Consider the following 21,946-nt stretch of genomic DNA (forward strand, 5'->3'; position numbering starts at 1 on the left):
CTACTTTTGAAAGAAAGTGTGTGTGGTATTTACAGAATCTATTTTCTTATAAATGCAGGCAAATACATAATAAGCTCTTGAAAGCGAAGGGTTTGATTGAAAAACAAAATCCTGTTGAACAAAGCATATAAATTGGATGCAGAAATGTGTCAGCCCTTTTGCTAGTGAGCGTGAGTGCAGTGCAGTGCGAAGCTATGCTGCTGGACCAACCTCCTCGATCAAAGACCTCACTGTGCTCCATGTTTATGTACTCTTCCTTACAGCTTTGACCAAAGAGAATTTACTCACTTGGATATATGATGATTTGGTGTCAGTTTTCAATATTCCAAATATTAAGTTAGTGGCCTGTACTAATTGTAGATAATTTACCTTTGATGCCAAATCTCCAACAACTCTCTTTTTTTGTAGGTTCTGAGATTAAGTATGTTGCCTATTTACTTGAGAAATATTTTACAGAACTAAGCACCTGGAAAATTGTATAAGATATAAGGATCTTGAAGATATAGCCAACTATAGAAATAAAAAGAGAAATAGGTCTATTGGTTTTAGAACATTCTTCTTCTTTTTTTTTTTTTTTTTTTTTGGTTTTTCGAGACAGGGTTTCTCCATGTAGCTTTGCGCCTTTCCTGGATCTCGCTCTGTAGACCAGGCTGGCCTCGAACTCACAGAGATCCGCCTGCCTCTGCCTCCCGAGTGCTGGGATTAAAGGCATGCGCCACCACCGCCCGGCTAGAACATTCTTCTTAATGAGATTAGAAAAACAAAAACAAACAAACAAAAACCAGGTACACTATGCATTTCTTCTTTCTTCAGGAGTTAAGAAGCAGTGTCTGTCAGTCACCTAGTTGGAACTGAATATCTCCTCAGAGAATTATGCTGTGGGTGAAAAGAGTAACCCCAAAGGCCACTAAACACTAAATAACTCCATCTCTACAATGCTCTTGAAATGATAAAATCACGATAATGATGAACATGTTCATAGATGATCAGGGCTTTTATGAACTCTCTCTTGCCCTACAATCCCAAGAGCTAAAACTGGTAAATTGGTTTTTTTTTTTCTTTCTTCTCTCCAAACCTACTTGCCAGCTTTCCATGCTTTCTAGGTCTCCTCTGGGACTTTTCACAATGTTCATATCCTAAAGCTTATATGACGATGACAAGAAATGCCTAAATCATAAATCAAAAATAATTCATATAATTAAACATTTCTATTTCATGAATGAAAAATGCACAAAGGTCTCCAATGACTCTCATCTCACCAATATCAGTAGTTTGCTGTGGCTGTGGAAGAGGCCTTTGGAAGATCTGGGCTCAAGTCTTTTGTGAATGACCAACTGCATCCATCTTGATCACATTTCTGCACCATTGAACACCTCCTTGTATACTCTCACTGCTTCTTCCAGCTCATGACAGACCCTGCCTTTTTTGCTTATTAGCATCATTATTTCATATTTCTTTATTTTATGTGTATGAGTGTTTTGCCTGTATGTATGTGCACCACATGTGTACCTTGTGTCCTTGAGGTCAGAAGAGAATGTTGGGTCCCCTGGAACTGACATGGCCCAAGGTTGTGAGCTGCCATTTGGGTGTGGGGAACTAAACCCAGGTTCTGAGAAAGCAGCATGTGCTTTTAGCCACTGGGCCATCTTTCCAGACCTGTTTACGATGTATTTTGACTGTTTCTACCACACACCCTCTTCCAACTCCCCCTGCACCTTTCCACTCCCAAACAGGCCTCCCTCCTCACTCCACGATCTCTTTTTAACTCACTGAGTCCAATTCTGTTTTTAGTCACCTGCTTGCTAACTAGAGCTGTCCCAGTGAACTTTCCTTCCCCGTTCTAAGCATTTCAGATGGGAACTAGAGGTCATGAACATCTTGAATCTCCACATAAGAATGTGCCTCTCTGCCTGGCTCTGTATGGCACCTCAAAGCTGATGGTAAAATAGTTTTGAATTTCCATCACTTGATTTTTATGGCATTTACAAATAATTTTTCCCTTTGAACTATGGAATGTCTTTACTTTGTTAATGCTATTTGTTTTATGTATATGAGGGTTTTGCCTGCATGTCTGTGCACCACATGCATGCCTGGTACCAGCAGAGGCCAGAAGAGGGCATCAGGTCCCCTGGAACTGGAGTTACTGAGGGTTGTGAGCTGCTTGCTGTGTAGGTGCTGGGAACTGAACCCAGGTCCTCTGCAAGAACAGCAAGTGCTCTTAGATGTTCAGCCACCTCTCCAGACCCATGAATTTCTTTTTATATAGAAAAAGTGAAGTTTCAATCTTTGTCATTTTGTAATAAATGTACACTTACATAAAATGCTTCATATGTTTCTTCCTATGGGAAATTGCCAGGGAGGGTTTTTTTTTTTAATAATTTAAAACTCAAACAGGTGGCAGTTTCTTTTAATCATGTGAAATATTCTAGATTTAAATTCATTTAGTTTTGAATACATAATGCATGCATATGATTTAAGCTATAGTATATGTCTCCTTTCATCCTTGACTTCCAATGAATTTAGTTCTCTCCTGTGTAAGGAGTCTTTCCTGCTACTGTACACATGTAATACAATACATATGCTTTATAGAAGTGGTAAAATATGAAAGTCATCATTTCATATAATTGCTTTCCCTCTGTTAACTAAGTACAATAGAGATGGTTCTGTAGTAATCATAAAGACTGACTTCATGCTTTACTTTAAGAATGTAAAGTGCCATACTTTATGTAAAGAGTCTACTTACCTACACTGAGGCTATTCAATGATCTTGTATTCATATCTGTAGATGCACAGGCAAACATTCCTCTAGATTCTACATTGTTGCATAAGTCCTTAGAAATGTATCTATATTTGTAAAAATAAGGCATTTGTTATATCAATTGTGGAATTCTCATATCTAGCAAATGGTTTTAAATAATGCCTTAATTTTAATTGGCAAGGCCCTATGCATTTTATGAGTTAGATTTTAAGATCTGGAAATTATATGCACCTGCATTTTTTGTTGTTGTTTTTTACTTTCTTCTTTTCTTGCTGTTTTCTTTTTCATTTCTCTCCTGTGTTCTTCTACCTTTCTTTCTTCCTCCCTCCTCTTCCTCTAGCTCACGTTCCTATTAAAGATCAGATTGGGAGCGGTGTAGCCACTAGATGGTGGTACAAGCACACAGGGAAAACTAGTTTGTAAACAGATTAGGCGCTAGTTTTCATTTCCTGCTTAGTTTTTAAATTGCTATCCACCGGGGCCCTTAAATGCCTCCTAAGGGACATCACTGTGATCGCTGTTTAGTAGTTGAGCCAACATAACACTGATGTTGAGCTTTTCGGCAGCTGCTGTGGCCCACTTTATGTTGATGGTGAGACTTTTTAAAAACGCTCATTGCTTGCCTACAATAACTCCTCAGTGGGAATCTGGTAAGTTTCCTGAGTGATTTGAAGGGCTTGCTTATATTCTTGACTGATTTACAGGTCCTACAATGTTGCATTTGAGACTACTTAGAATTTATAATCCTGCTTTATTTAGTTGACTGAATTTCAGTGAAGAAATGGCAGTTCTGTAGCTAGTTCCTAAAATGACAGAAGGCAGCTATTTGCTATGGTTTGCCCCATCAGTTGCAATTCAGAGATTTATACAAACATGCTTCATCCATCACTTCAAGGTCTAAAATGTAGTTTTCAATATCTTGGAATTTATTATAGAAGTATTTTTCTGCATGCAAATTGCCTTAATTTTTTAGAGGTGTCTGTTTTCTCTATGAGAATCTATGCTGTGAAAGTTTGTATTGGTAAATTCTTCTCAAATCACAGAAGAAAGGCATCTAACAGTATTGAAGGGTCTTTGCTTATATTAGAGCTACATGATAAAGATAGCATTTATACTCTTGAAAACCAGCTCAATGCATTTAGCAGAGGACAGTGTTATCAGCACCACCACCCCTCCAACACACACAGTAAATGTTCTGTGCAGAGGTGGCACACATTCATTCTCCTGTTTGGCAGTGTCCCTATTTGGTTTGTGGGGATGGGTATATGAGACCTTCTTGTTTTGTGACTACATGCTCTTGTCAAGCGCATGTCTTCCTGAGAGGTATCCTTATACTCAAGCTTGGGGTTACTAACTTCAATGAGTCAGTTATTTGGGGGCAAGTGTTGAGGTCTATCATCCCATTTGTATCAGGGTTGCCTGACTTAGAAAAAAGAAGACTAACATTTTAATTGTCTGAAGGGTTTTGATAATAATGAGGCTTTCTTACCACTTACTATGTCTTGATGAAACTCTACGATCTGCTGTCTAGTAGCTGTGTTATACTGTTACACCTGGAAACCTTCATTTAAGACATTTGCTGTTTAACTAAAAGGAAATGACTTCATACATAAGAGAAGACAAAAATAATCACTGACTAGAATTCAACAGAAGAACTCTGAGTTCAGAGAAGCAGTCCCTAAGATGAGGAGCCCACTGGCACCCTGCACCATGAAGTAGAAGCCACTGCAGCTGGGTCCTTCGTTTTATTAGGAAAGATAGCCCATTTTGTGATCTGCAACGTTTAAATCAGTTGAACTATAGTGAAATCTCTCCCCTGAAATGGCTATTACACAGCTTGCAACCTTTTGTTCAAGAGATTAAGTTTGCATCTCCTCACATTATCTCCTTGTAATTGGAAAACTTTCATTTTGACGGAGAAAATGTGCCAGCATCCCCGAGAGCCTTGCCACAAGCCAATGCAGAGTGCCATCTGGAGGGTGCATGCCCACATCAGGCAGCAGACTCCTGGCGGGCTGTATCTGGAACTCTGCGATGAACAACTAATAACATCTTAAGCTCCATTTGTCTAGCTCGTGAGTGCTCTTGGCAGAGGTCATAACCAGCAGTGGTTTTCTTGATTTGCTGCATCAAATGTAATTAGGTTAAAGCACTCACTGACAGAGCCTCTGATAATGGCATAAAAGCCTCAGGCTTGAATTTACCCATCGAGTCAAATTTAAGTTTCGATCAACAAAGATGTATTAATTTCATCACCAGGACAGTGAAAAACTGATGAATTTTAAAGGTATTTATGTGGAGCAACACAGTTTTCCTTTCTTTGGATTTCATACTTCTTTGGCTTCTATTTTAAAATTGAGTTTAATCAACTTCTGTTCTGGTTCCTAGCTTCTAAAAGAGACACTGATGTCTCCTGCTAAGACACATGGTCCCTCATGTACTCAAACCATGCATCGCTCGTGAACCTTACCGTTGGTCACATTGTAGAAAATGAGGAGACATCTTCAGCATGTCACCTTCATGTAAATTAATTCTGCCAGTTGTCTACACATAAAGACAGAAATGACACCATGGTTGACCTTTTAACCTTTGCCTGCTGAAAAACTCCAGGATTAGCAGAGGCCTCTTCATAAATGAGTCAGTTCAAGGCCGTGAGTAAAATAGAGAACCATTGCTTAGGGTTAAATTTAGGGCAAGCTTGGGCCCAGAGCACAAGACAGACGTTAGCTTTTATGAAAAGCATACAAAAAGAGTGTGAGCTCTCTGCAGAAAATGAGGCTTAACAGTTTTCAGCACCAATGTTATAGAACAAGTACTAGAGAAAGAGAGAGCTGGGGTGTGGTCTTATCAGGAAGGCAAGGCTGTAAAGTTGTTGGTCTGCATAATAAGGCCTTTGAACATCAGCAGAGGAACTAAGGATGAGGGACAGGCAAAGCAACCACGGGAGAACAACACTTTTTCAAACTGACTTCGGCTTCTCCTGTCCCTGCTTCTTGGAAATACTGGCACTACTGAAGCTGGTGGAGAAATAGGCCTGCAATTTCTGGGGAACAGCAGTGATTCCTGTCGACTTTGTACCTCACTGGGGGATGTTGTGTTCGAGTGTTTCAGGTGGTTCTGCCTCTGATAAAAGCAATAGGCGTGTGTGAGAATGAGGTTAAGTAAGTGTTTATTTGAGGATTTAATATTGCACACGCCAACGGAGTACAGCAATTACCATGCTGTGAATTTCATATTCATGTGTGGCATATTTATTTGTTGTTTACCTCTCTGCATAATGGAAATGCCATGAAAATCTGTTCCTTCTACTGCTTTAATTTTAAATGAAGCTAAATGTTATGTATAATTTTAAGTTACAGACTGCTAATTTCATTCTGTTTTAAATACTCTACACATAAGAAGCTCTTATGGTCCTGCAAGAATCCACGCTTTGGACAAAATCAAAGCATAATCCTTTCAGTAATTGTGTAGTAGGTAGGTAGTTAATAGATTAAATTATGAACCTAATATCATCACATTGACAGTCTATTTCAAACTGTGTAGTTATCTGTACCATTCATACGTGTATGACTCTCTGTAAATAGATATGTATGCCTTTGTTACTTTCCTGCTAAATACCATATAGTTAAAAGACAAAAGCCCATAGCCTCTGGTGGTAAATTGTTTGTGTCTAGCTCACTTACAATAATCTGGTGATAGACTCAGTGCTCGGTGGAACGGTGATGAAAGCTTTGGGAACAGTACAGTTTTCACCTATTTCCATGATAGTATTTTAAAGAGCGAGGCAATGGCAGACCTCAAAGCTAGTTCACCTTCTGTAAATACAGTGGAACAAAGCAAGGAAAATGCCGGAAAGAAAAACATCTATAGCTCTTGTCTACGGCTTCCCGTCTCTAGTCTGGGAATCCATTCATGTGCCATGCCTCGACTTCTCTTTGCTGGCCCATCCCGCTCTTCTCTCCTCAACTCCAGAGCCATCTCAGGAACCAGGGATGTGTGCCACCCAAGATCTGCCCAATTATTACTTATTTAACAAGCATCACTGTGCACTGAGCATGTATATAGCTAAGGTCTCCACCCCTGGCTACAGCCTGCATGGGAACAGATCTAGACCACGCAGGTGAAAACACCCACTCAATAGCCCTGCAAGCCAGCACATACTTATGTGTTTAAAGGCAGAAATGGCCGAGAAGTTTCATTTTCTGAGAACTCTTAATGTAGTCTGCAAAGCTCGGAATGTAATGCGCCAGTTGTTCAATTTCCATTGTTATTTACCAAAGTGAAGCTTTGAATGAAGGGAGAATGTGCCATCTGCCTCCCCCTGTGATAATGCTTGGTTTTATTCCCAAGTACATCAACCACTGACTTGGCATTTCAACTAACCGAAGCACTTTTCTCATTAGACTGTGTCTGTGTCTACAAAAGACCATATTTTCCTGGTTGCTCATTTGAATATTCCTGTCCTCTCCGTCTTCCTTCACTGGATTTGAGACTTTCTATCCAAAAATATGGCCAGTTTGATATGGCCAGTTTTCTGGATACCTCATGGACAGGCTACACCTGATACAGCTCTTTTTCCAGTGACTTATTCAATCAACTCTTTTGTTTATTTTTATTTACTATGTATATTGCCTGTTTTCTGTGGACACAGGGCATATATAATTCTTTGAGAAGATATAATATAATGTGATACCCATCCTTAACTCAATTTCAGTTAAAAACAAAAACTGAGTATGGAGGTCTAAAAACAGTCTATTTTAAGTAGACATTTCTAAATGCCAGGGCATATAGATAACATATCTATTCATCCAGCCAATCACTTAATAAGCACTTATTGAGTGTTGTGATATGTTCAGCAGTCTAAGACTCATTGGAGATATAAACTTGAGAAAACCATGCATGGTGCCTGACCTGGATGAGTTTAGAGCAAGTGGGTACCGTGGCATAAGGACCTATCTGAAGAACGTGAGCATCACCTAGAAGCATAATAGTCATGTATGGTGTCTGATCCATCCAGCTTCAGTGAGAAGCAGCTGTGTTATAACAAGTTATTCCAGTGACTCAAAGTAAAGTTTGAAAAGTGCTGGTGGAACATGGAATGCTTGGTGGACAACACAGACAAATGGGGATCACCAAATTTTATTAAAAGGGGGAAGAAGGTGAATCTAGGCAAGCTAAAGATAAGAGCTGGATGGAACCTAAAATCTGATTCAGAATACAAGGTTTGGAGATCTAGCTGGGAATATTTCTTCAAAACTACCGCAGGGGCAGAAAGAAGGAGGCTGATGCATTGATGCATTGCAGGCAGAGGGGGAGCTGGTAGATATGGATGAAAGTCAAAGCTTGGAGGACAGGACACAGTGCAGGGTCCAGAGTAGAAGGAGCCATTGGTGGCAGTGGCGACACAGCAGCTGGAGGCCAGATTTTCTATCTCAGGCACGAGAAGGAAGGCCAACATTAACATTTTCCAGGTGATCTTTAAATGAAGAATCAGGGCTTAGCTTTTAAATTTTAAAATAATCATGAAAGTCCACAAGAAGATGCAAATCAAGTACAATTTTCTTATGTATACTGATTCTTCCCAAGCACATCTAATTTATGAGAACTTAGATCTGAGCAGAGAAAAAGAGCATTTCAGATGATCTGGACCAGTAATCTTGCTTCAAAATTCAAAACTGTTAATGTGGGGGAAAGTGCTTACATCTTAACCTACACAATTTTCTCTTTATAACCAAGGGCCAGCCCTAATAAAATATATAAAATGAAGCTTGCCTGTGGTCCCCATCCTGCTTCATAGTCTTTTCTGTATCCTTTGTTACATGCCAATGGTGTCTGTAGTTTTGCTGAATGTACCATTATGCTCTAAGCCAATAAAGGCAATCTTGAGTGACTGGTGACCTTCTCAAATGAATCTTTTTATGTCACTATGTCAAGTGGTTTCTGCTGTCTTATGAGGTCAGCCCTCCACACAAGGATTCTTCCATTCATACATTTGAAATAATTTGGGAGTCCAGTTCTGACAAACTCAGTCAGTGCTCACACAACCATAGGAAGTTTGCATTCCTCAGTAGGCCCTTAAGACGGTCTCAACAAATGATTTCATTCCCGAGATGCTTTTAAACACTGACCTCTATATTTCAGGTTTTCTGGACATCTGTTAGGGTGGCATTCAGTGTGCTTTCAACACATGACTTATCTGTATACAAACCTGAGTTGACAGGGAGAAGCCTGTGGCTTTCTAATAAACGACAGAGTTAATCAGCAAGACAGACCCTAGAGCGGTGTCTTGGGCAGTCGCCTTAAAAATATCAGAGAAAACCATCAGATAATTTCAGTGGGGGTATTCCACACTCAGCAACACAAAGATGGTGCTTTTCTATGAGTGGAGCATCTTGAAGCAATTCTATTGACAAACCCAGGATTTATCTATTTGTAAATAAGCATCATAGGAAACTGGGGAAGCAGGGGGACCATGTAGAGATTTGCAAGAGGCATCTGCTATCTGGAAGCAGAGACCATACAATTGAAAGGTGAGCTAGCTAATCAGAATGACATTTTCAAAACTGAATTATTTTACTATAATTTAGACAGACCATAATTTGGGATGAACTTTTTCTCCATAGTGACAGAAATATTCTCTCATACAATGAGTTATTAGCCAATCTAGAAACAAATAAATACAAAGTATTAAAGAGACAAAATTTTCTTTTATTTATATTTCTAGTTTTGTAGGAAAGGGTTTTTGCATCACAAATATTTAATCAAACTGCTGAATTCTGTATTTAAGTTGCAAATGGCCACAGCAATGTCTTTATGATTTCTCTTGAAAAACTCTGTACATCAAACATCAGAAAACATGCTCTCCAGGGAGCTTGTCCCAAACAAATATGGTTCATTGTTCTCTAGGTTTTATGTTTAGAGTTACTTAATGTAAACGCTATTTTCAGTCATTATTTTAGTGGCAATAGCTGAACTGTACGTGTGTACGTGCTATCACTAATCACTACCGACAACAGAAGTTCTAAAATTGATTTTTTTCAATGTATCTAAATGAGAATGTATAAATCAAGTAATTAGAAAGCAGAGATCAAGGAAGAATGTTTTTCGTTTTTCCCTAATGGGTGGCTGTCTTATAACCAGTTCATTAGGACCAATCAACAGCACTTCTGAAAACATGGGGTAGAGTGAAAATTACTCTTCTACCTTCAGCCAGTATCATACCTCCTCCTATGCACACTGAACATCTCTGGGCATGAAGAGTGTCAGCTCTGTATCTTGTCTCCTTCCTGCTAATGTTTTCTTTTCTTTCCCACCACATTTGAGCACCACCAGTGAGAAGGACTAGAAATAGCTTTCCCAGTGAGGGAAAAACAAACAAAAACCTGAGGACTGGTGGAATGGCGGGCCAGTGATTGGTCACTGGAGTCAAGCCCATGGAAGACAAGAACGTGGGAATGGAAGCGGTGTTGCTTAAATGCTTCTCAGTGGAAACAGTGTGGCCTCTGCCTGTTAACTTAGTATGACACAGTGAGTATAAAATAGTGGGGTCTGTTGGCTTAATTATTTATCCATGCTTCTTTTAGAAGTCAGGGGCATGAAGTGCTTCTGAACCTTCTGATTTAGATTCTGATTTAACAGAGTAGAGTGGAGCTTTGCATACCAGTCAATGAGCAAGCCATTGGCAATCCCAAGGTAAAGTCCTTTATGTTCAGGGCTTGAGCTGTGCTGGGCTCACACATTAGTGATGTTAGCAGCAAGCCATGAATTTCTCTAACATAGTGGTGCAAATTTTCTGGCTAATGAAACAGTTTGGATGCCCAGGACATCTTCCTATCTTTTTTTGTCTCTGATTGTCTGTAATACTTTAAATCCATTACATTTAGGTTTATGCAAGAAGCAAATTGTTTTGTTGTAACTACTCACATGTGCTCCTTTGGAGTATTCTTAGGAAGCAAGAAGATAAGTGTAATGGGCTTTCTTTGGGACCACCAACCAGCTCCCAAATCATGACATGAAGACATATTATTAGTTATGAATGCTCGGACTTAGCTTAGACTCATTTCTTGCTAGCTTTTATAACTTATATTAACCTGTTTCTCTTCATCTACACTTTGCCCCAGGACTTTTGCCTTTCTTTTATTCTGTATGTCTTACTCTGTGTCTGATGGCTGGTGGCTGCCTGACTGGCCCCAGGCATTTCCCTCTCTTTCTTTCTTTCTCATTCTCTCCTCTTCTCTCATTCTCTCCAAACCTAAATTCCTCCTCCTACTTATTCTCTCTGCCTGCCTGCCAGCACCACCTACCCCTTTACTGCTTAGCCATTGGCCATTCAGCTTTTTATTAGACCAATCAGGTATCCTTGGCAGGCAAGGTGAAACAGCAACACGTCTTTGCCTAGCTAAACAAATGCAGCATAAACAAATGTAACACATCTTTGCCTAGTTAAAGAAATATTCCACAACAGATAAGCCAGACAGACAATGCTCCAACACTGGGAGCCGAAATGGCTGGGAATACACTGTTGTAACATTTTGAGAGGGAGACAAGTGTGGATGAGACACTTTGCAGAAAGGCCGGCTGCAGAGGGACAGAGGGACATGCTTCTTTCATTCCTTGTGTGAGTTATTCATTTCAGCGTGTGTGTGTGTGTGTGTGTGTGTGTGTGTGTGTGTGTGTGTGTGTACGAGCATAGTCATATTTACAGTTAAGTGAAGAATTCTAAAGAACAATGGGTGGATTTTTTTCTTCATGGCTTCCCTGATCACATCAGTAGCTTAAGTAACCAATGACTCAGTGACACAACTGTGGAGAGTTAGATGTTCTTATAAAAACACACAGGCTGAGGTGAGAAGCATAGATTTCAGCTGTCTTTGGTGGACCTTTGTCACCTTAGACAAGGTTGCTTACACTTTCTGAGCCTGTCTTCTATCCCTAAAAGAGTTACAAGCTTTCCCACTCATACCATTGTAATTTATTTGAAGAACAAATTGGATTATGGAAATAGTCACAACTGCTTTATAGGTATTCTGTGGTTTTATCTCTCTAGTGTGGTTAATTAAATATAAAACCTAGTTGTATAGATTTATAATGTCATGGTGATCTATCTTGTAATGTTCAAAGCATTGTTACCAATTTTGTCTACACATATGCATATTATGTGTAGTACCTCAGGAAAAGAATTTTCTTAAGTGAATCTAGAAAGGAAAAACTATATTTTGAGAGTGGGCACTTGAAGCCAGGTATTCAGTAAGAGTACCATTATGTGTGATCTTATTAAATAGGCCATTGTTTACATTGATTCTTCCTGTTTGAAGTGGATTCAAAGACTTCCTCATGGCATTAGATGCATGTCCCACTAACATGGGGTATAAAGCAAATTGAGATACACAATGTTTTCTACTCCTCAGTTGTGAAAGCTCTTTGTCTATTGAGCTGTGGTACATTAGATAAGCCCACTCAGTCCACTCAAATTTCATCTCTCTCTCTCTCTCTCTCTCTCTCTCACACACACACACACACACACACACACACAAATGAGGCACTAATGTTGAATGGTTTCTAAGGGCATAGTTTGGCTGTGTGAAGACTGTGTGGGTCTAGGAGTGTTCCATAAGTGAATGAGTCTGGGCTTTCCACAAGAAAGGTACCAGCTTTAGATATCTAAGATAACTCTTGACTTCTCAAGCCGTTACTCTTTGTGTGTGTGTATGCAGGATCACTCACGTGTCCTGTCCGTGTCTGAGTACCATTTTACATGAACATATGTGCATATGTGTGTGCTTCTATGTAGATGCCAGAGATCGATGTTGCATGTCTTCCTCAATCACTTTCCACACTATGTTCTTAAATTATTTTCTTATTGTATTTATTTGAATTTATATTGTATTTATTCATTGTGTGTGTGTGTGTGTGTGTGTGTGTGTGTGTGTGTGTGTGTGTGTGCACATGCTTATGCCATAGGGTGTATGTAGAGGCCAGAGGACAGTTATGGGGCATCAGTTCTCTCCTTCTACTCTGTGGATTCTGGGAGTCAAACTCAGTATCAGGTGTGGCAGGAAGGGGCTTTTTGCCTACTGAGCCATCTCACTAGCACTCCTCGTCCACACACACCTTATTTTTGTGAAATAAGGTTTTCCTGTGAATCTGGAGCTCACCAATCACCAAGGCTTGCTGTCTAGTGAACTGTAGAGAACTCTTTGTGTAAGCCTGGCACATCATGGAGAGTCAATCAATATTTGTGGGTGGAGAGATGGATGGATTCATTTATCTCCAGAGTGCAGTCTTCTTTGAAATAGCTCCACTAGGAGTTCATTGTTGTATCCACCGTCCCTGTAACATAACCAATAGTGGACCAAAATGGAGGGTCCCCAGACAATTAAAAGTAGACCTACTTACTACATGATCCAACAATCCCTTTCCTGGATATACAGCTAAAGGAAACAAAATCGTGTGTCAGAGACATATCTGCAACACAGTGTCCACTGCAGTTCTACTTACAATAGCCAAGACAGAAACAACTTCAGTGTCTACCAACTGATGAATAGATAGAGACAATGCAGTACTTACATGCAATGGAAAACTATTCAGTCATTTAAAGAGGTTAAATTTCATCAGTTGCCACAACACAGATGGTGACAGAGTTCACTATGCTAAGTGAAGTAAGCCCAGCCAGAGAGACAGGATCCCCCTGGTCTCACTAGGTTCCCCTGGTCTCGTCAGTATGTCAAATCTATTACAGCCAGTCTCAGAAACTGAGAAATAGAATAGTGTTAGCAGAGGCTATAAAGAACAGTGTGGAGGGAGATGAGAGGGTTGATCAGCAGGTACTGAATTGCAGTTAGAGAGGAATGAAAAGTGTAGGTGACTTTAGATTAAAAATGGCCTGCATACTTAGAAATACTGTAAAGCAATGATAAATAATTGAAAAGGAACATTTAACCAGATTCAAACATTATATAATATATACATGCATTAAAGTATTACATTGCCCTATTAATGCATATCATTTTAGTGTTTGTGTGTATCTGTTGAAAATAAATTTAAATGAAAATGTAAAGTGAATAATTCTAGGGCTGGGGATGTAGTACAGTTGGTACAGTGATTTGCTAACATTTATGCAACCTGTCCCAAGCACCACTTAACCTAGGTGTGTTGGCATAGGACCATAATCCCAACACTCAGGAAGTAGAGGAGGCGTGATCACAGTTCAAGATCATCCTTAGCTAGCTAGAGAGGGATACATGAAACCCTATTTCAAAACCAAAAACACAGTATTGCTAATGCTAAGAAAGAATATAAGAAATGGCTAAGATGATAAAAACTTTGCTTGATATGTATCAGAGTATTTACATTTTATTTATATGTGACATTAGTAGTCTACCTGATGAAGACTAGGGCTTTACTAATATGTTGTTTATGTGCTTAGTTTTTTAGCACCGTTTGATAGACACTTTGTACTTGAGTAGATAGCAGTATCTCGTTTACACAATGCAAATAAACTTGCCTATTTCTGGCATGGATTTTCCTACAACAGAAGGATTTTTACCCCCTTTAAATGCAAATTTTAAATGCTGCATGTCAAAAGTACTAAACTTCCAAGTGCCCCAGTGCCACAGGAGATCACTGCCTGTTTGTTCTCCCACGCCTCACTTGCATGGTTTCCCATAACATAAAAATGTCTGAAATTTTTGTCTTATCCCTGTGAACTGTGTATAAATACTTCTGGCTTTCATATCCATTCAAGTTAGAGTCAATCTGGGTTCTATTTTTCTCAGCTTTAAATTAGAAAGTTGGACCATTCCGTGTAAGACCATATGCAATGGGCATCATGGAGGAACCCCCTTTCCCAGCTAAGTAAGCACTTGCACATTAGAAGAAAATTTCAATTGATTTGGAAAACAGGATCATGAGTGTCAGTAAACAATGGAAGCCACTACTTCCAATTGTGGGAGTCTCTAAGACAGTTTCTCAGAAATATAGTCTGTCCCTATTTTATCTACAGTGCGATTAATTTCCCTTGGGAACGCTAATTTCCTCTATGTACTAACATAAATTTTCTTCACTGAACTCATCATTTTGGTGGGGCATATGAATGAGGATCTGGTGAGGGCAAGGTTCTAATCACTATGATGATATGTGCCTAGTGGATTTAGTAACCACTCTTGGCAATAGAGCAAAGCCCGGGTGACCTTGCTGGTTAGTTTACAATCAGCCAGTTGAGCAAATCAAACTCAGGAAGACACTAATGTTTGGTGGCATGGTAGAGTGGACAGCATAGAAAGAACATTGCTGCTGCATGCCTACAAAACATTTGTCTGCCATGGCTTCTGCAGGCCTGGGCTTTCTTAAACACCCTCTCTTTGCTGCAGGGGAACTACATGCATTCTGAATGTATTTCTGTGATAACTTTATTTTGACAATTCTCAAACGGCAACATGTTGCACACTAATTGACTACAACTGGTTTTGAATCATCTTTAAAAAGGTGTAAATTATTGTCTCAAAGTGACCCAATAGAGGTGTAAATGAACGTTAACATAACATCTCTAGAATGGCTCTATTTTAAATACATAGATATGAATTCAGTTGGTCTGCTTCTTTTTTTTTTTTGGTTGGAGGTTTACTGCTTTAAAATGGGAAACAAATGTGTGAATTCTATCAAGGGTGTGAAACTCTCCATTTGTACAGACTGGAAGATTTGGTAATAAGGAGAGAGATAGCAGAAATTATTCAAAAGTTTAACAACATTTTAGTTTTAAATTCAAGTATTTCAGGGAAGGGTTTAGAGTCTGCTTGGAGAGCAGTCTTTGCTATTAAAGAGTTAGAGATTTCTAAAAAGCCCATAATTGCTAATTTTCTTATAGTTTTAGAATTGGAAATTGCATTGACTAATCCTTTCTGTTTCTAAAGATGATTACTTTACTCAAAGTTCGTGAATCTGATAAACCCATGAGCCTCAACTTAACCCTGCCTAAATGAAACTTAACCTCTTATCTCTTCTCACATCGGTGGACAATGGGCCTCAGCTGCAGGAGCACTTGAGCCTTGTGCCCAGTGTCCAGGCCAGCTGGAGGGCCAGGATCCTTGCTTCCCAGCCAAATAGACACTTGGCATGGTTGTACTCCAGGGCAGAGGTTTAACATGCTTCAAATGAGGCTTGGCTTTTGAAGCGTCTATCCCTTAGGTTGGTGTCGCTGGAAGTCCAAGACCCCCCCTTTCATTAACTGGCCTCTCACATGGATAGCAATGAGGACAGAAAACAGCTGACCACTGAAACAGTTGGTTCTTTTTTATTATTTGTAATTTTGTCTATTTGCATGAAAGCCTGGCAGCATATGGCCTGATGAATTAAAAAAAAACAAAGGCCCTGTAAATGCTTATCTACTGGACAGAGCCTCCAGCTCACTCATGCTATTAGCTGTGGCTAGTGCATCTCTACCTGCCACTTTTTGGGGGATGGGGGCCTAAACTGGTGACTGACTCAGTCTCTGTAGTATAATTGTGTTGAGTTAATGTCACTGTTTAATTCCTCACAGTACTGTCAGAAGTGGCAAAAAGTGGCAACATCTACTGTTTCCATAGTAAATGTGATTGGCAAGCTACCCACTGTCTGCCTTATCTAATATTCTACAGTAATTGTGTCTGATCAGACCAACAGGAATAGAAAGCAAGAGATCTGAAGTGCTTCTCTTCCCATTCACTCAGGCCAACAATGAAGAGAAATTCAGAGGGATGTACACTCACATTATCTTTCCAGACTAAAATTGAGTAGCTGTGATCTGAGATAGAAATAAGCCACTGTGTGAGGCATTTATTAATTATATGCTTGCTTTTTTTTTTCATTTGCGGTGTTTATAGGGTTTCATTTTTATTGTTATTATTAATATTGTTATTATTATTATTTTACTTCCTAATTAGACATCTTCTCTAACCACCAACCTGGGAAAAGGGAATTTATTTCCTGTTTGAGAACTAGAATTGCCCCAAAGAAACTAGAATAATTTGGGGTAATATTTTATAGCCAAACTGAATTACAAGCCTTTTTTTCTCTGTTTTGTTTGTTTTATATATGATTCTATTTACCAACATGCCATCTAAACAGAAACGGAAATGCTGTACAGGGTTTTATTGCATGGGTTAGAATAACTGTAAAAAAACCAAGCACTGGCATATGTAGAAGGCAGGATGTCAATAGAAAGTGGAGGGAACACATGAGCTTGTGATGGTTTCTAGGCCAGAAGGGGGAGTTTTTGGTGTAGCTGGGGTGCTTCAGGGGTTACCCATGCTCCGGTAAGTTTGTAAACCGATGTGTCTTCGTCCACAATCAAGGCCAACAAACTCATTGGGTTGCCTGGTTGGACTTTGGTCTGTCCTTGGTCTGTGGTGAGAGGTATTTGTTTGCATCTTCCCTGAAAAAGTTCAGAAAACAGATCTTATTATAGCTGAGAATAAAGAACTAAACTTTTCAAAATTGCAGTATTGTTTCCAGATGGGGTGATTCGGTTTACAGTGAACTAGGTGGGGAGTTTTTAACTTCCACTCAGAAATGAATGTAAATAACTAAAGCTTACATGACAAAAAATGCTCAAAGATAGAGAAGAGCCAGATCTAGGTGTGGGACTTGTGTCAGGATGTAAGATACGTTTTGAGGTACTTTGATTTATTCCTTCCTAAGGGAAAAAAAGAGATCTCGCAGAGAAGTTTTAAACTGATACTAATCAAACTCTGTTACTTCTTGTGGGACTCATGAAAATTAGACTAAAGATAACATTCAAAATGTACATCAAAAATATATCCACATGTACAAACAAGTTAGAAAGCGCTTACCTTGCTAGATAAAGTGGCCGCAAGCAGTGTATAGTGAATCAGGCCGTATGTGCAAATTTATAATACCCAAAGCTGAAATGAGAGTAGCTATGTCTTCATCTAGTCTGACTAGATGAAACTTTTTAATAAGCACTACAAATTCTTTCCTAAGTTTCAAATTAATTCCCTGCAATACACGTGCTTTAGGGCTCGAGTCTTGACAAACTGAAACCCATACATTAGACTACATCCATTCATGTTTTCTCAGGAATACCATGCTCACTAGGTAGGGTACTGAAGCCTAAGCTAAGTGCCCCAAATCCTGACTGTCAACAAGATTGGCACATAGAATTTTGGAATTGAATGAGCCTTTTAACTCATTAAGCTCAGCCTGTTTTTCTCATCCGAATAAAATAAATGACACTCCTCTCTTCTCCTTCATCTAATTAGCAAGCACAAGTAAGAACCAAAGAATGTCCCCACCTTTTCCTGGCCCAGGGTATTTTTGAAGTCTCCAGGCCGAAAAATGAGTTATCTTTCATAGTTAAAACCATGCTTTCATTAAAATGTCCATTTTGTTGTGGGCGGTACAAATGATGATTCCTGGATGACTGACAGAAGGTTCTCAGAAAAGATTTGTAAGTTGAAAAATAGGTTTTGAAAAGTGACTAGAAAGAAAACCAGTCAGAGGTTCCACTGCAGGTGCAACTCAGTGAAAAAGTTCATCAGCCCAACTTTGCCCTGCTGCTGACTTCTCGGTTTGAGTATGAGGTGACCTGACCCGAGCTGTGCTTAATTGCCTGCTTTACAGGAAATCACCTCCTAACTGCTGGTGCTTTCTCTTCAGCCAACACCCAAAGCCACCACCAGGGTCATGGGGATGAGACTTCACAAGGTAAGTGAAAAGAAAACAGAACGGAAGGTATCTTCAAGTGGGATCTGGTGAAGGCATTGGCTCACAGATAGGAAGAGCCTTCAGGGGCCCTTCTGTGGGGTGTGGAGGGAACATACAGGCCTGGCTTATGTGGTATCACATAGGTTGTGAGTGACATGAGGCAGATCTGGGGTTCCCAAGTGTCCTGTGTGAGATGGAAGCAGGTTCTGTTGTCTAGACTGGAAGAAGTGCTCTGGGTTTGGAAGGAAAGTTGTCAACTCAAGAAGCAGAAACTAGAAGTTTTGAGACAAGTTTGCATGGCCACCACAAACACAAACTCCTTCTCTACTTACTCACCATGGACATATTTATTGCTTTAAATTGCTTTATAACAATTACGGTTGAAGATGAACCGTTTAGCAAGAAGGCTTACAAAAGCAATGCCCATTTAGTAGGAGTGTGCATAGGATTGTGACATTTTGCATTTCTTAGCATAGTGACCTGTAGCAGGATGCTCATGGTGCTGGCAGTGGCTGGAGCTACAGTGAATATCTAGCCATGAGATGAAGAGGGTGAGTGATGCTCTGGTCCAAACAAAGCACTATGTTGTTAAGCTGAGGTGTTTGGAGGGGCAGGTGTACAAACTAAATACATTTTCAATCACATGCAATAAGATGAGAGGCTTCTAATATATTTTTGTATGTATTGTATATATATATATGTCATTGTATATAAATATGTCAAATATATTCAATATTTTTAGGTTTTTGATCTTATAATTATATCACTTACCACTCCCTTTCCTTTCTCCATAAATATATTCAATTTTTTGAACATCACCCATGAGGAACTAACTCCATTGCAAACTGAGGAACATAATAAGTATTTGCAAGACCATTTCCATCTAACATAAACCTAGGAAATTTTGTCTTACTGATTTATGTTGGGCCTTTCAGCAACTTATTCTGTCGAATAGCTTTGTATTGACCAAACTAATCTGAAGTTCCTGTTTTAGCCCCAGCAATTATTATTCCAGAGCTTACTGGATTTGAGATTATACTAGAATTTCTCAGCCTGTGAAACTGTCCTGTTTTCTGCCAGTGGGCCTAATATCTAGGTACACTGGGCTTGAAAACCACAGCAGACGCTGGGGAATATTTGTGTTCAGACAACTTTTGTAACGTTATTCTCTTCATACCATTTCAAGGTACGAGGAGATTTTCAAAAGCAAACTGAAATGGCTGGCGGACAGCTTTGTAGATGTTCCAACCCAGCTGAGCATAGACACTTGGCCTGTTTTCATAGAGAGAATGTTGATGAGTGACAGCACCTTTGGGAGACTGTCCTAGCAATAGTGAATGTTGCTGTAGCATTTTCTAAAGCACTTAACAAGCTGCATCACCTGACCCCTGGCCAACATGTGATTGACACCCTTTTCAGCCTCTATCTCATGGCACACCAATCGCAATGGCATTCCCACTCATTATTAATCACCGTACAGATTCTCTCTCCTCAAAACTGTATTGTTAATCCTTTAAAACTCCTCATGGTTTACTTCTCAATTTTTTTTCGGGCTTCTGATCACATATTTTCTCAAACACAACTTTCTTTATCACACCATCTAAAGTAACAAATTTCCTGTAACTTACCCTCCTCTCATTTAGCTTCATAAAAATATAACATCCTGTTGCATATTAAAGTATTGCCTGTCTGTTCCACTAAAATCTAAGAATACAGGGACTTTGTGCTGCTCTAAAGTTAAACAGGCAAGAATAGAATGTTAAACAAGGAGCTGTTGCATGGTTTTTAGTAGCAAATGAACAGCAGCAACAACAAAAACAAAGTGAAACAAACAAAAACAAAAACAGGAAGAAAGAAGGAAAGAAGGGAGAAAGAAAAAAAGAAAGAAAGAAAAGAGAGAAATAAAGGAGAGAGAGAGAGGAAAGAAAGGAAGGAAGAAAGAAAGAAAGAGAGAGAGAAAGAAAGAAAGAAAAGAAAAGAAAGGCCAATATTAACTATACAAGGTTACTTGGGTGAAGTTTGTCTACCAATGACATGAACATATGCAGCTGAGGAGGAGGTGATGGCTCTCTATTTCTTGAGTATCTCCAAAGCTTAGTATGGAAGAATCATGAATGCAGAAGTGGATATAAAAAGTCTGGTCAATGCACAACTTTATAGTAACATCAGTCTGACATTTCTCCATCTCTACTGTTTGTGTGACTTGGTGTTCGGCTCTGACCTACTGAGCTTTGGTTCACTATTAATTTCTCTCTGGAGTTTCATGTGAATCCTCTGGCATGCTAAAGCACAGGTTCCTGATAGTGTGCTCACTTCTTGTCTGTTTATCATTTGTAATCTCTCTGAAAGTCCCTGGGGTGGGGGGAAGACTTTTGTTGTTTACTGATCAACTTTATTCTTACTATAATGTCATGAGTCCTTAATGCTCTTACAGCCATCACCTGCTCTTTCGGGGCATTTGAGACTACCAAAGTCATTCTACCCTTGGGAGTCTTGAGCCAGGGAAGTGTGCCTGAGAGGAAGATGGCATTGAGTCAGTGGTACTGTGCTCCACAAACTTAAAAAGGAAAGTGGCACTGTCTTAACATGTGAAAAGATACAGGCAAAATAAGTGATTTGAGTAATTAAGAATATAATATATAGCAGAAAACCCATATTTCATGGTAAGAGTGTCCCTTTTATCATAGTTTTCGCTGACTTGAATTTTCACATTCATTAGTCTTGGGTATATTTTGCATCAGCTCTTCGTCATTGACATTGGATGATGATTTTTAACAGACATGTACACTTTAAACAGAGCAGTTTAGAGAGCTACTTTTACCTTTAAGTTTCCTAAAAGTGTGATTTGAGAAGATACACTTTGTTTTGCTACAATGCAGGTAGGTGTTATAGGATTTCCAGCTTGTTACTTTTTAAAAGATGAATATCTATGGCATAACTTGGAAAAAATATAGTAAAATAGAGCCATTCATATCATGATCCATTTGGGGCATTATAAAATTAGTTTAGCATTTTTTTTTTTTCTAGAGGAGAAAAAGTTGTTTGAGCCCCGGAATTTGTACAAAATAAATTCGGAGTTCATTTTCTGAGATTTAGGTTTTCTTTTTAAAAATAATTTCCCCATCAAAATAATTATGAATCCAAATTTTATAATTTTTTAAAAAATATGCATAATATGCCCGAGAAAAATGGGAGCGGGGATCACAAATTAAAGCAACAAAAGAATTTTGCATTTCTAGCATGCGCATGTCGTCAGGCAGCCCCGAATTGTAATTGTAATTGTTTCCTTTCGTGATAAGTACTGGGCTTTGAGAATCGTTTATCTAGAGGAGAAGTCTTTTCGTTACTCGAACTGGGGTAGCTCAAGATATGTGAACAGAGGAATTCCCCTTCTTCATGGTCCTTTCATTTGTTTTCAGTTGGATTGAAAGGAGCAGACAGCATCAGGTCATGGGGGCCCTTCCACAGGCTGGTGCAGGGCCTTAGGTC

The 21,946-nt window shown here is 39.3% G+C and overlaps 1 long non-coding RNA gene across 3 annotated transcripts in view; it reads left to right on the plus strand.

The window, feature by feature from the left end:
• LOC128102084 (uncharacterized) overlaps window positions 1-21,946 on the plus strand; it is a 67,996-nt gene that overhangs the window by 5,055 nt on the left and 40,995 nt on the right. The window contains exons 1-2 of one of the 3 annotated variants that reach the window (XR_008215315.1): window positions 789-10,285; window positions 18,374-18,457. This is a non-coding gene — a long non-coding RNA (uncharacterized LOC128102084). Of the gene's footprint in view, window positions 1-788; window positions 10,286-18,205; window positions 18,458-21,946 lie in introns of those variants that run through there. The other 2 variants (XR_008215316.1, XR_008215314.1) reach the window with 2 other exon arrangements.

The sequence above is a fragment of the Peromyscus californicus genome, unplaced genomic scaffold, assembly GCF_007827085.1.
Source record: "Peromyscus californicus insignis strain IS unplaced genomic scaffold, ASM782708v3 Scaffold_7__1_contigs__length_154581171, whole genome shotgun sequence".
NCBI classification, from domain to species: Eukaryota; Metazoa; Chordata; class Mammalia; order Rodentia; family Cricetidae; genus Peromyscus; species Peromyscus californicus.